The sequence below is a fragment of the Lissotriton helveticus genome, chromosome 10, assembly GCF_964261635.1.
Source record: "Lissotriton helveticus chromosome 10, aLisHel1.1, whole genome shotgun sequence".
Classification (NCBI taxonomy): domain Eukaryota; kingdom Metazoa; phylum Chordata; class Amphibia; order Caudata; family Salamandridae; genus Lissotriton; species Lissotriton helveticus.
The window spans coordinates 1,189,737,318-1,189,753,024 of record NC_136071.1 but is presented as its reverse complement, the minus strand read 5'-3'; the positions used below and the strand labels follow the sequence as shown (position 1 = coordinate 1,189,753,024).

The 15,707-nt window shown below is 51.1% G+C and overlaps 1 protein-coding gene across 1 annotated transcript in view; it reads right to left on the bottom strand.

Annotated features, from left to right (window-relative positions):
* The window catches only part of SCRN1 (secernin 1), an 88,905-nt gene extending 86,144 nt beyond the window's left edge, over positions 1–2,761 (bottom strand). The window contains exon 1 of the mRNA XM_078664470.1: positions 2,698–2,761. The gene's annotated coding sequence lies outside the window, so the exon portion shown is untranslated. The remainder of the gene's footprint in view (positions 1–2,697) is intronic.
* Positions 2,762–15,707: the final 12,946 nt, after the last annotated feature.

Below are 15,707 nucleotides of genomic sequence, written 5' to 3'. Positions count from 1 at the left end.
GGGGAGCAGGGGTGTCTGGCACGAGGGGAGCAGGGGTGTCTGGGCACGAGGAGAGCAGGGGTGTCTGGGCACGAAGAGAGCAGGGGTGTCTGGGCACGAAGAGAGCAGGGGTGTCTGGGCACGAAGAGAGCAGGGGTGTCTGGGCACGAGGAGAGCTGGGGTGTCTGGGCACGAGGAGAGCAGGGGGGTCTGGGCACGAGGAGAGCAAGGGTGTCTGGGCACGAGGAGAGCTGGGGTGTCTGGGCACGAGGAGAGCAGGGGTGTCTGGGCACGAGGAGAGCAGGGGTGTCTGGGCACGAAGAGAGCAGGGGTGTCTGGGCACGAAGAGAGCAGGGGTGTCTGGGCACGAGGAGAGCTGGGGTGTCTGGGCACGAGGAGAGCTGGGGTGTCTGGGCACCAGGAGAGCAGGGGTGTCTGGGCACGAAGAGAGCAGGGGTGTCTGGGCACGAAGAGAGCAGGGGTGTCTGGGCACGAAGAGAGCAGGGGTGTCTGGGCAGAGCAGGGGTGTCTGGGCACCAGGAGAGCAGGGGTGTCTGGGCACCAGGAGAGCAGGGGTGTCTGGGCACCAGGAGAGCAGGGGTGTCTGGGCACCAGGAGAGCAGGGGTGTCTGGGCACCAGGAGAGCAGGGGTGTCTGGGCACCAGGAGAGCAGGGGTGTCTGGGCACCAGGAGAGCAGGGGTGTCTGGGCACGAGGAGAGCTGGGGTGTCTGGGCACGAGGAGAGCTGGGGTGTCTGGGCACGAGGAGAGCTGGGGTGTCTGGGCACGAGGAGAGCTGGGGTGTCTGGGCACGAGGAGAGCTGGGGTGTCTGGGCACGAGGAGAGCTGGGGTGTCTGGGCACGAGGAGAGCTGGGGTGTCTGGGCACGAGGAGAGCTGGGGTGTCTGGGCACGAGGAGAGCTGGGGTGTCTGGGCACGAGGAGAGCTGGGGTGTCTGGGCACGAGGAGAGCTGGGGTGTCTGGGCACGAGGAGAGCTGGGGTGTCTGGGCACGAGGAGAGCTGGGGTGTCTGGGCACGAGGAGAGCTGGGGTGTCTGGGCACGAGGAGAGCAGGGGTGTCTGGGCACGAGGGGAGCAGGGGTGTCTGGGCACGAGGGGAGCAGGGGTGTCTGGGCACGAGGGGAGCAGGGGTGTCTGGGCACGAGGGGAGCAGGGGTGTCTGGGCACGAAGAGAGCAGGGGTGTCTGGGCACGAAGAGAGCAGGGGTGTCTGGGCACGAAGAGAGCTGGGGTGTCTGGGCACCAGGAGAGCTGGGGTGTCTGGGCACCAGGAGAGCTGGGGTGTCTGGGCACCAGGAGAGCTGGGGTGTCTGGGCACCAGGAGAGCTGGGGTGTCTGGGCACCAGGAGAGCTGGGGTGTCTGGGCACCAGGAGAGCTGGGGTGTCTGGGCACCAGGAGAGCTGGGGTGTCTGGGCACCAGGAGAGCTGGGGTGTCTGGGCACCAGGAGAGCTGGGGTGTCTGGGCACGAGGAGAGCAGGGGTGTCTGGGCACGAGGGGAGCAGGGGTGTCTGGGCACGAGGAGAGCTGGGGTGTCTGGGCACGAGGAGAGCTGGGGTGTCTGGGCACGAGGAGAGCTGGGGTGTCTGGGCACGAGGAGAGCTGGGGTGTCTGGGCACGAGGAGAGCTGGGGTGTCTGGGCACGAGGAGAGCTGGGGTGTCTGGACACGAGGGGAGCAGGGGTGTCTGGGCACCAGGAGAGCAGGGGTGTCTGGGCACCAGGAGAGCTGGGGTGTCTGGGCACGAGGAGAGCAGGGGTGTCTGGGCACGAGGAGAGCAGGGGTGTCTGGGCACGAGGAGAGCAGGGGTGTCTGGGCACGAGGAGAGCAGGGGTGTCTGGGCACCAGGAGAGCAGGGATGTCTGGGCACCAGGAGAGCAGGGGTGTCTGGGCACCAGGAGAGCAGGGGTGTCTGGGCACGAGGAGAGCTGGGGTGTCTGGACACGAGGGGAGCAGGGGTGTCTGGGCACGAGGGGAGCAGGGGTGTCTGGACACGAGGAGAGCAGGGGTGTCTGGACACGAGGGGAGCAGGGGTGTCTGGGCACGAGGAGAGCTGGGGTGTCTGGACACGAGGGGAGCAGGGGTGTCTGGACACGAGGGGAGCAGGGGTGTCTGGGCACGAGGAGAGCAGGGGTGTCTGGGCACCAGGAGAGCAGGGGTGTCTGGGCACCAGGAGAGCTGGGGTGTCTGGACACGAGGGGAGCAGGGGTGTCTGGGCACGAGGGGAGCAGGGGTGTCTGGACACGAGGGGAGCAGGGGTGTCTGGGCACGAGGGGAGCAGGGGTGTCTGGGCATGGGGGACACAGCAGGTAGGACTGATAAGTTGAAGGAAGGATGAGTGGGCAGTGCAGAAATAGTTGGGCAGAAGGGCCGTGCGTGTCTGTTCAGCTGGGGGAGGGTCAGCCTGGATGTCTCCTCAGTGGGGGGGGCTCGGGGGGGGGGGGCTCGGTGAAGCTAGGTTCTGTGGGCTCTGCTGGGGTAGTGATGTCTGACCATGTGTGAGGGATGAATATGATTGGGCCGCGAGGACAGGGGTGTCTGATGAGGTAGGGTCAGGGACGGTCGACTGGACCGTGGGTGGGGGTCCTGGGCTGTCTCTTCGCGGGGTCTCTTGGGAGCGCTGCCCTCACAGGGTTGGTTACAGGCGCTCTTTGGGTACAGGGGGCGCTATGCTCGCTGCCCCCCTCCCCTCCTCCCTCACCTGTGTCCGCCGCCCTGCACCGCTCCTTCCCCGGCCGCGCGCCCCCGACGCCCTGCCCGAGGCGCGCTCCCGCGGCTGGTCCCCACCTCTCTCCTCCTCGGATGCTGCGCGCAGGCGCACTGGCCTCCAAGCATCCTGCGGGTCCTGCGGGAAGAGGCAGGACACTGAGGGTCAGGGGTATCAAGAGGGGGCGTGAGCGGCACTGAGCGACCCCCAGGACAGGAAGGAGAAGCAATGAGGGCACCCACCGAGGGAACACCGGGGGCGGTGAGGAGGGGCGCTGAGGGTGCGCCAGAGGGACACTGGGGGCAAGAAGAGGCAGGGACGGGTGCACGAGGGGCACTGAGGACCGGGAGGAAGAATAGAGAGGGTAAGAGGAGGGGCGCTGAGGCAGGAAGGAGGGACACTGAGGGCAAGAAGAGGCACTGAGGGCATGGGGGAGAAGGGCAAGCGGAGGGACACTGATGCAGGATTGAGGGACACTGAGGGCATGGAGGGACACTGAGGCAGGATTGAGGGACACTGAGGGCATGGAGGGACACTGAGGGCATGGAGGGACACTGAGGGCATGGAGGGACACTGAGGGCATGGAGGGACACTGAGGGCATGGAGGGACACTGAGGCAGGATTGAGGGACACTGAGGGCATGGAGGGACACTGAGGCAGGATTGAGGGACACTGAGGGCATGGAGGGACACTAAGGGCATGGAGGGACACTGAGGGCATGGAGGGACACTGAGGCAGGATTGAGGGACACTGAGGGCATGGAGGGACACTGAGGCAGGATTGAGGGACACTGAGGGCATGGAGGGACACTGAGGGCATGGAGGGACACTGAGGGCATGGAGGGACACTGAGGGCATGGAGGGACACTGAGGCAGGATTGAGGGACACTGAGGGCATGGAGGGACACTGAGGGCATGGAGAGACACTGAGGCAGGATTGAGGGACACTGAGGCAGGATTGAGGGACACTGAGGGCATGGAGGGACACTGAGGCAGGATTGAGGGACACTGAGGGCATGGAGGGACACTGAGGCAGGATTGAGGGACACTGAGGGCATGGAGGGACACTGAGGCAGGATTGAGGGACACTGAGGGCATGGAGGGACACTGAGGGCATGGAGGGACACTGAGGCAGGATTGAGGGACACTGAGGGCATGGAGGGACACTGAGGCAGGATTGAGGGACACTGAGGGCATGGACGAGAGGTATCAGTGGAGCAACAGTGAGGGCATGGAGTAGAAGGGTAAGCAGAGGGGCACTGAGACCACTGGGATCACTAATGCTACAAAGGAGGGACTGTGAGGGCACAAATGAGAGACAGTGCTGACAGTAATGGTACGAAAGAGGGACTGCGAGGGCAAACAGGAGAGATAGTGGAACACTAAAGGTAAATAGGAGGGACTGTGTGAGCACAGAGGGAAGACAGTGCTTACACTAACAGTACAAAGGTGGGACTGTGAGGGCAGAAAGGCGAGACAAAGCTGACACTGGTGGTACAAAGAAGGAGGGACTGTGAGGGAACAAGGGAGAGGCAATGCAGACTCTAATAGTAGAAAGGAGGGACACTGACAGAACAAGTGAGGTACAGGCATCACAATAAAGACCCAACAGAATGGACTGAGGAAGGAGCTGAGGGCACATGTGATTGTTACTCATCAGAAAGTTGGGGGGGGGGGGAGATTCAGGCACATGGCTTGAAATGTCTGTGGCTGCAAGGATGGAAATGAAGAGAAGAAAAGAGGCGAATTGACGCCTCAAAGAAAGCGCACGTGCTGCATGTTTGGAGAACACTGGCCATGAATGGGGTTGGATTTGGCCCTTTTTGCAGTGTCATCCATGAACTTTTTGCCTTCCTCCTGTATTTTTCCCTGACCTGTTTTTGTTGGTTTTAAGACTCTGGGCACTTACTGCTGATGATCAGTGCTAAAGTGCATTTGCTCTCTGTGTAAAGTGTTATGGAAATTGGTTGTTCATAATTGGTATGTTTGTCTTACTAGTAAAGTCTCTAGTAAAGTGCACTATAAGTGCCAACGCTGGTGATACAAATGCTACTATTGGGCCTGCAGCACTAATTGTGCCACCCACATAAGTAGCCCTAAAAAGAGATCTCAGGCCTGCCACTGCAGTGTCTGCGAGCAGTTGTTAACTGCCTTGGTGTCCTGGCAAGTGCACCTACTTGCCAGGCCTTACCATCCCTTTTTATGCACATCAGACACCCCTATAGTAAGCCCAAAATACCCCCCTGGGCAGGGTGCAGTGTATGTGAAAGGTAGGACCTGCACTGAGGTGTGTACCACGTCCTGACAGTGAAATAATGCGAAATTCGTTTTTCACTGTTGCAAGGCCATCTTGCTCATAGGACAGAATGGGGAATGCTGTGTCCCATGTTTCCAGCATATCTTCCCATAGGCATAAGATGGAGAGGTGGAGTTTAGTGTGCCTGAATTTACTAACACATCTTTCTGTGAGGATGGTTTTTAAACTGTGTGCTTAGAAACCACGCTTTTAAAAGTGGCTGGTTTCTTGTCTTAAACCATCCTGCGTGCCTCTGCCTGTTTGTGTATTGACCATCTGGGTTTGGATGTGACAGGATCTGGGAAGTGTCCTGACCCCTGGGAGGAGAAGGTGGGACAGCAACAGACTGGCCTGCATTTGAGGGGGGGGGGAGGGGGGAGGCGTGGCCCCCTGGACATGAAGAGGGCTGTGTTGCTGCCACAAAAGGATGACTCCCCCTCCTGCTGGGCGTCTGGGCCCCAGGTCCTGACTATCAAAGGAAGAGGGTGTGCACTGGCAGGAAGACACCCAGGTCTGGTTTGGACTGAGGTCAGAGCCCCCTGAACACAAATACTTCAAAGGCATTTAGGGGTATAAGTGTAAGAGCTGAACCCCCTGCACTCAAGACTGAAATCCAGATTGAAGAAGGATTGAAACTACTTCATGGTCAAGAGGAACCTCAGCTAAAGAAGAACAGCTGAAGAGACTGAAGAAAAGGACTGCCCTTGATTGGTGTTCTGGGGCTGGCCTGCAGTTTGCTGATTTGACTGAGGAGAGGACAAGGGACTTTGCTGTGTACTGTGTCCTGAAGTAATTTGTCTTCAAGGGCCAGAGGAGAGCTGGTCCCCTGTTGTGGAAACTCAGGAACATAAAAGTTTCCAAGTGTGTCTCAGAGGCGCTGTGTGCGTGTGCTCTTTGCACGCCTGAGACTGCCGTGTGGTCCTTGGTGCTGTTCACAATGTGCCCCGTGACCGCATTGCTCAAGCAGCATGACGCATTGTCCACGCTGTTGCATAGCTGTTTGTGGCCCGAGTCATCAACTTAACTGAGGCTATGAGGAAAGATCTCTGCGGCCGGCCAGAGTCGCAACATGCTAAAAAGCTTGCTCGAACCTAAGAAGTGTGTCTCAGCAACGCTGTGTGCGTGTGCTCTTTGCATGCCTAAGACTGCCCTGTTGTCTGTGGTGCTGTTTACGAGGTGCCCCGTGACCACATTGCCCGTGCAGCGTGAAGCATCGTCCACGCTGTTGCATAGCTGTTTGTGGCCCGAGCCGTCATCGTAACTGAGGCTGTGAGGAAAGATCTCCACCGCGGGCCCCATACGCAATTTGCTAAAGGATTTATTGATGCTACGGAAGCTACGAGGGGAAAGAGATCGTGATCGTTATTCATCTAAATGAATCTGCCCAAGATCACCAGCGAAGGAGAAGGTTGTGCCATAACCCGTCCGGCTACAGCATCGCCTAGCAACAGAGCTGCAACATGATCGGGATCGACCAGCAAGATGTCTGACGAGCGGAGGGAGAGAGCGAGGCAGATCACCTCTCAGGTAAGGCTTGGACTCTGGTCGGGAGCCGCAAGCGTGTGTGGCCTAGGGATGCGTGCAGGAGGAGTGCTCCGAGCTCTCTCCCGCTGCTCTGCGTTAGACATGCCGAGTCCCCGAGCGGCCCGTATCTACCCAGTAGTACCAGGGCCGCCTTTTAAGCGTCCGACCGTTGTCTCTGTTGTGTGGGCCTAGTGGTGCCCGAGTTGACCGCATTATCCTTGCATTATGAACTACCTGATTTATGCATTATTGACCGCATTATTCTTGCATTATGAACTGCCTGATTTGTGCATTACTTACTGCATTAGTCTTGCATTACGAACTGCCTGATACTTGTATTCAGGACTCTCTTAGTACTACATTACGAACTGCATTTCTAACCGCATAGTACTGCATTAGGACTGCATTACAGATCGTGAATTGCTCTTTAATACCGGAAGAACCTACAAGTGATTGCTGGCCTAATAACCAGCAAAGCAACATATTACGAATATGCATATGTTGGATTTCTATTGTTTGGTCTCATCGTATTCCTTTTTATAAAGATACCGCTATTTTTATGAAACCAGTTTGGTGTCCATTTGTGGAGTTATCACTGTGTCACTGGGAGTGTGGTTACAAATACTTTACACATTGCCTTGGAGATAAGCCTGGCTGCTCGTGCCAAGCTACCAGGGGTAGAGCAGGGGTTATCTAAGAGTGTGTCCCTCCTTTCCCTGACTAGAAGCAAGGGTACCTATTTGGACTAAGGTACCTACCTCAACCAACTAGAGATCCCCAGTTCTAACAATTGGTCACCCTGTACAGGAGGTAAATACTGGAAGCATGTCACGGACAGCAGAAGAACCCCTCCCTGGCTGAAGAAAACAGAGTTACTCCTTATTTTTAGAACAGGATCCCTTGCTCACATCACTGATTCCTCCCTCAGCACAGACAGCAGAGCTATCTCTCTCTTTTCACAAACAACACAGCTAGCCCTCACTTGCTACAAACAACAAAGCTATTTCCCACTTCTTGCAGACAGCAGGGCTAACTCTCTCTTGTCACAAACAGCACAGAGCGATCTCTCTCTTCTCACACACAGCAGAGCTACCTTTTGTCTTGTCACAGATGTCAGAGCTATTCCTCACTTGTTAGACACCAGAGCTATATCTCTCTTCTCATAGACGTCAGAGATATCCTCACTTGTCACGACCAACAGAGCTATCTCTCTCGCTCTCTCTCTTGTCACAAAGATCAGCGCTATCCCTCACTTGTCACAAAGTGCAGAGCTATCTCTTGTCACAGACAGCAGAGCTATCGCTCACTTGTCACGGACAGCAGAGCTGCTCCTCTCGCCTCACAGACAGCAGAGCTATCTCTCAATTGTCACAAAGTGCAGCGCTATCTCTCTCGTCTCACAAGCAACATAACTACCTCTTTCTTGTCACAGATGTCAGAGCTATCCATCACTTGTCACAAACAGAAGAGCTATCTCTCTCATCACAAACGTCAGAGCTATCCCTCACTTGTCACAGACAGCACAGAGCTATTCCTCGCTTCTCACAGACAGCAGAGCTATCTCTCCCTTCTCACAGACAGCAGGAGGGCATCATAGCCACTTCTTGAGCACTTCTACCAGGATCGCATTGGGCAAAGGTGACAGTCACAGCACATCGGTAGGAAAATGCCTCACAGTGATGCCAAGAGAAAGTCACGCCAACACTCTTCCAACAGCTGGAGGCACATTCTGGGTTCATGTTGGTTGTGTCCCCAGTCAAACGAATCCACGATAGCGGTTCAGGACATGCTGTTCAAACTCCTGTCTTTGCTCATGTGCACTAGTGTGAGGACCTCGGAGAAGGGTCTGACTGGCTACAACCACTGGTTCTGCTATAGCTTACGAGACATCAACACCTCCTAGTAGATATTAATGCACTCTTTAGAGTCTCTGAAATGCTTCAGACGACACCAAGCAGCTTGACCACGCCAGGTCCCACCATTGCTGCAGAGCACAAATATACACATAGTGCAGGTAGAAACCACCACCACTAAAATAGCGAACTACCACTCTAGGGAAGACAGAGAACTCTAACCAAACACGAATCCCAGTAGCACACTACTCCATCGCCACCGGGCATCAGGTGAATAGCACCTGCACAACTGATCATACCAGTGACTGCAGGCGTAACCCCTTGCTCCGTCTCTGTAGCTAGTACGATCACCGTACACAGTACAGGAGGCGTGTGTGGAGTTGGAGCCGAGCTGCACTGGACAGGACCACTACTCATCCTAAGAGGTTCTCTCATCTTCACAAGGCTTATGAAGGGACATCAGTGATGTTGAACGCCAAAAGGTGACACTGAGATAACTTCCACACGCGCCGCACTCTCACCAAAGAATGCGTGGACAGACAGACCACTAGAAGGACATCACATGATCTTCAGAGGAAGATTTCTAAGCTTGTTGTTGGGAAGGCCATTTGGCAAACTATCCTCTAAAGCACTTTAGAAATAATTGAACAATTTGATTTCTGCTCATGTCACTAGCAATTGTAGGTTTCCTTATATTGTTCTCTCTGTGTAAAAAAAATGGTGAATCTATACTAAGCTTTACTATTCATCTCCACACCGCAGGAGCACCACCTTCTGATAGGAATGAAAGCTGAAAGTTGGGTAGTCTGCATCTTACCTTAATTCTAAGTAACTACGGTGACACATTCCCTTCCCTCCCATTTAAGACCTCTCAGATATCCCCATTGAGGTCACTAAATTGGTGACCATTTGTCCTGCTTTCACTTTAAATTGACACTTTTAAAATCCAACCTCATAAGCGGTGCCGGCAATGTTGAGCACAGTTTAGATGCCCACTTGCAATCTGGCAATGAGACATTCTTCAACGCTAAGGGTCCTGTCGACAAAGTCTTGCATGTCGAGGAACCAGGATTCAATGCCTCTTCTATCACTTACCTTCCTTGAAGTCTCCTGGAAAGATACTGGAGGCTATGAGAGATGTTAGCGCTGCAGATCACAAACAGATCTACCAGCATATGGAATCAGACGGCGAGTGAGAACATCCTGAAAAGGATCCATGTGTTCTTCATATTAGGATCCCCTTCATGTTTTAGGGCGAAAGGTAGGGTAGATCCATAGGATTTAAATGGGGTCTTCAGCAATGAATCAACACGGTCTAGAGGTTTATGGCCTTCTGCTGGTCTTTAACAACACCAGAAGAGCACGGACCAGTTTCATGACAACTCCATCCAGAAATGTCGCTATCTGTATTAGGTGTTTTTCAAGCCGGGTCACAACTGTGGCTATACATTGAAAAGAGACTCCAGCATGAGCAAAAAGGCTGCATTTAAAGATGTAATATGAACAACTAGCGGCACACCCTTATTTTTACAAACAGTCCTCTGTCTCTCATAGTACGAACACTAGCTCAGACAAATATATACACTAGTTTTTCCAGGTAATATAAAAGGTCACCAGGTCAAGTGTCAGCTGCCCTTAATAGAACGCAAGCACCTGAAAGTGCAACACAGTCACGAGGCCCTGGTGAAGACACACAGAGAAGCCTCTGGACAGGCATACTCACTCATCATCAGTCTGCTGTATTCAGTGGGTTCACAAAAAAAATAACTCCTCATTCTACCTGTAAACAGTAAGGGGTGGACTGTGAATACGGTTACATGAAAAATCAACTAAACCTTCCTAAAGGTTTGGAGTTCAAAGAAAGCACATTTTCACAAGTTTCAAGCCCTGCAAGTCAGTCCCCAGTGAAAGTATCAGTCTCCAAGATGCCCCTCTCGAAGAGGCCCCGGGACAGCGCTTTCTGCTATGGTCGTTGGCAAAGCCCCTTCCCAGCCCTCAAGAACAAGGACGGCTTCATCCCCTTCAGTGCCATCTAGCAGGATGTTGTGAGGAAGAGTATCAAACTTACTCTGGGACTGAAGAGATATCACTCGAGAAGACTGGAACAGTAGGTCGTCCTGCACCATCGCGCTCTGAAACTTTAAGCCATCCCGGTACAGGTACCTGCAGTTCCGCGGAGTGTATTTTATTCTATTCGGGTACTTTATAAAGCTGTACTAAGCACCCGCAGTGGCCTCAGGCCGCTTCGAGTACAGATACATACAGTAAAGCGAGTCACCTAATAGAACACAGCCAAGACTGTTGCTGAAGAGTTGACCAACTCTGCGGGGGATAGTATGAAAGTATGTTCCAAAAAAGATGACAAAGTCTGAAGACAATAAGTCCTAGGAACTTGGAAGGTGAGTCAAAGCCGCTCTTAGGCCAAGAAGTAAGGGCAACATGTGGGGGCTCTGGGTCACTCTTAGCATATGGTAAATCAAACACTAAGGTGAAGAGGTGGGTCATTTGGGCTCTTCGTATTATGAATAGGCTATCCGGGTTTAGTTTATAACCTATAACTGATAAAACACCACCGAAAAGGAAAACGCCCCTTATCAGTGTAAACATATAAACACTGATAAACACCTGCACAACCACAAACTAATTCACCATTTAATAAAAGGAAAGTGAGGGATAATGAGTCATTTCATTGTTCCAGAAGGGTCAACACAATGTAAGTTTGTTATCATGGCAGCAGCGAGAAAGACTAGTCTGCGATCATTCAGCTTCAGTTTTGATGTTTAGGGATGTCACTAAAATATTGTTTTTGCTTCTTTATATTTCCTCCCATTATGTGTCCTTGAATTAAAGGTGCTTGAATTAAAGGTGTTAGAAGCATGTTTTAGGTCAGACTGAATTGATTTATACACTGTAGAGAAAATGGTAACATTAAAATCATATTTGGTTTTTTGCCAGTGTTAAATTCTTTCAATGACTGTTGTAATGGTCGACTCATTATAATCTTGGCCAATATGTATTATCACATTTATCCAGAAAATCGATATAACCTTTTGATACATCTGCCCCTTCACTAATAAGTAATAGCACGTCAACCGCCAAACACCCCAGACTTTAAATATTCAGTGCAAGTTGTAGTGACAGCTACCTGTGAAAAGAAAGAGTTGTCACCAAGCACATGGGATAGTGGTAAAAACATGACAATAATTTCACCATACAACATTTTTTTATCTACAAGGTGTCCCATTGTTGTTATACCTTCAGAAAATTCTGACTTTTCACCCAACTGTTCTTTACAGGTAGGGTTTAAGCCAGTAGTTACAATGTTAAAAGGGAATTTAAGTCGCAGAGTACAAGATGGTATTTTAAAAGGTTGCCACTGACTTAAAGATATTTGCCATGGAGACACGTGACCGCTATGAATGTCCACAAAACAGCAGCAGCACCTAATGCAGGCAGGCAAAGAGTGCAGACAAGCAGTGACGAGCACGCTTAAAGCCTAAAGTTTAAGGTGCCTTAGAATGCAGGGCTGCAAATTAATGCGGTCTAATTCAAAGTTTTAGAGGTTTCACAAGATATGTTGTTGTTGGTAGAGTTGAATACCCCTACAATATCACAACAATCAGAAAAGAGTTGATGAATGATCCCCAACTGTGTCTGGGAATTTGCGTATTAAAAGATATGAATACAACACTCAGACAGAGTCTTGACAGAGTGAGCGTGAGAGGTAATGGGATATGAGGGAAGGTAATGAAATGCGAGTGAGTGCAATACACAGACTTTCTATGCTTAAAACAGTCTAAGATAAGCCCACCGGACATACTGTTAATGGGAAGACACTACGTACCCAGCAATACTTCAACCCCTCCTATGCTCATGACGAGCTGAGCTCGTTACGAGCAGTGGAACGCTCGCATGCTGGGCTAATTCCCCTGCTGTGCTGAGCGTTCCACACAAACGGGTGTGTTCATGACGAGCTCAGCTCGTCATGAGCTCACGAGAACCGTGGCTCATGACGAGCTGACCTAGTCATGAGCACGGGGACGCTGTGTGAGCCCCCCCCCCACCCTCAGCACAGCAGGGGGAAACAGCCCTGCAGCCAACGGGTTAAATTAAATATGTGCTTTACAATAATCAGTGCAAAAACATCAAGTTTTGTAAACACTGGAAAAACACAGTTTTTGTCTATGTGGGGGTTAGACAACTGACTAAACACTGACAGGCACCGATTTCAAAGAGTTTGTTAATCATTGAGAAAACACCATTGAAATCCACAAAAAATAAACACTGAAAATGGAACAGCTTGAATAGGAGACAGACAGTTTCAATTGAAAATATAAGGACTTCAGAGGGAGGCACCATGGATATTGAAAGATTGATTACTACATCTTCTTTAAGATCTGGTCGACAGAAGGCATCGTTTGTCAGACCTGAAACTTCTGGTTGGTTAAGGCAAAAACAATTTTGCTAGATTGATCGGCGAGTGACAATGGAACTGTATTTGTACCAAACAAAATATATTAGAGGTCAGTTTCTCTTTTACAGGTGGGAATTTAGGGCGAGTCATGTCGAGACAGACTAAAAACCTATCAAGCTGGAGTGTTCTGAACTTTGCAAAGTTTAGAGAGGTGCGATCGGGGGGCCAGTATATGGGATGTCACAATAGTCCAGAAATGAAATGACCACAGCGAGGATTAGATGGGAGTTATGATCACCTGAACCTACTTCAATTATAACAAGAAGTTACCATCATACGCAACACCGAGACAGGCGAAGGAAAAAGTACTCACAGTACTCGAGTACAGACTAAACCTGAAGATCTTTTCTGGATCTCAGCAATCCATTAAAAGTGAAACGTTCTGAATACATCAACTCCAACATAAACTTTAGTTAAATGAACTTTTGGCCTGCCATCTGCCCTGAAATACTCTCCACGAGCTCGGCAATAATAGCAGCTGACCTCAGTAAACGGGGCATTATCGATCTATGGATGACTGGCTGATTAGGTCCAACACCGAAGAAGTTCACCATCTTTTCTGCATCGACTGGTACCCCTGAATTGGCAGGCCTTTCCAGATCTCTTCAGAAATACAAAGGGGAGTTTTTGAAGTTTTTTGAGGTGGAGCCCCACAAGGCTTTGATGAGGAAGGGGGAGATAGACCAGCTGCCCTCACACTGCTGCGTTCAGCACTAAAAGAGCCGCATACACACACTATAGGTATGAACGCACGTGTATCTCAATCTAATCTTGCATTTCCAGTGTTTGTGTGCCAGGCAGAAGCGGGGGAACGCAGGCACTGCCAAAAGTTGCAATCTTTCCAAGGCTTAGGGCAGGCAATCTGGTGGTACTGAGCAGACACGTGCTGAGCCCAGTTTTCCCCATCCCACCTTGTCATCTCACTAGCGGACCATTCATGCGATCAGCCAAGCACAGAAGGTAGGATGCAGGAGAGATTTAACACAACTTGGGTATTGCTTTTAGGGCATGTCACTGCTCTGACCACTGCCAGACTTCTCGGTCTTCTTGTAGCTTTAGATACCACCCATCTCTTGGCCTATCAGTCCCTAGCCTTTCCTCGAAACGCCCAGCCTGTGCATGCTTAGCCGTCTCCATCTCCTGAGACCGGTGGAAGCCCAGCACTGCATGGCTACAGTCATTGGGGCCAGCGGCTCCTTTCTCCCTCCACTGGCCTGCCGCAAGGGCAGTACACAGTCAAGAGGGGAAACGGCATTAACCCCTTGGACGCTCATGACTAGCTCAGCTCGTCATGAGCCACGGTGCTCGTGTGCTCATGACGAGCTGAGCTCGTCATGACCGTTGGAACGCTCTCACGCTGGGCTAATTCCCCTGCTGTGCGAGCGTTCTAACGGAACGGGTGTGGTCATGACGAGCTCAGCTCGTCATGCGCACACGACCACCGTGGCTCATGACCCCCCCCCCCCCCAGCACAGCGGGGGAATCCGCCCCGCATGCAAGGGGTTAACAACGCAGTGTAACCCACGCGTGCGGTTACCATGCTTGCCTTTACTATGCATATTCCATTACAACAATTTCCGTGGTAAAGGCACATGATGGTAATGATCCCTCCCCAGTATTAAACTCCTCACTGCTTTCTTCCTGCGGTGGGGATCAAAACAGTGGGCGATAGCTCTAATGTCTGATTAACGGCCCAGTGCAGCCTCTCTCTGGTGTTTGATGGACATTTTCCACTAGTGCTTAGAGATAAAAACATGTTTTCTTCATGAAAAGAGCAAGCTTTCTTTTGGTGCAAATTGGCTGATTTATGACATTTTTTTTATTTTATGGAGAAAGGTCTATTTTTTCAGTAACTAGAATCCTGATGTTTCAGTCAATCTTCTTAAAAAATGATATTTGCAGGATGATTCATGCCAAGTTCAGGGTTGTTGCTCTCTCTAGAGCCTTGGTATTAGAGGGCACTTACTGCCACTGCTGTTATGTTGTGACTTGGTTGGAGGCACTTCACCATCTATACGGTTAGAACTTTCGATGGTAATATTACTAGGACTGCCAGAGCCCTGTGAAAAGAAAAGGACTGCCATAGAGCGCACGCCGTTGGTGAAAGCGGCCTGGCACCATTCAGCAGCAGCACTGAAGGATTTGCCTTGTTCTGCTGTTTCCTTGAAATTGTGAGACTTGTGCAACGTTTGATTTTTCCTGTCCATCTGTCTTCGCATTAAGCTGCGAATCTATATGGTAGGAGAAGATTCAACGTATCGCACGAAGAAACATGCTACGTGAACTTTGAAAAATGATCAGTCATGTGACATTGCATAACCAGAGTTTTTGACCAGTTTGTAATAAGTATAGTGCTTTAGCACTTCTTTAGGGAACTTATTCTGGAAAATCCACTGGGTTTTTTCCACCGACATTGAGGGAAAGTGAACTACTCTCAACAACCTTCAAAAGGGACTATTGTCCCTCACCTAGCACACCACAAAAATATTGGAGAAAGAAAAGTATAGGAATATTTCATTAGTGACCCTCAAAAATCTACTGTACTTTCACACAATTGATATGAAAAATGTATACAGAAAGGATCCAAAAAACAGTTTAGCTCCCAAAAACAAAATTTTGGGTAAAGGCAAACCACTACAACCCACTCATAAAAATAGGGTTTGCTTATTTCTCTAAGAGTAATCAGAGTAAGCTGTTTAGCCCCCCTTTCAAAGTTCGTGAGCCGCCACTGTAGAAGTGTGCTCCAATCTGTACGAGCCATTTGGGATGAAGAAAACATTGCATGTAAATATCCTTCCAATATGAACATTTCTGTGATATCAAGGGGGACAATACAATATTAAAAACTGCATCAGATC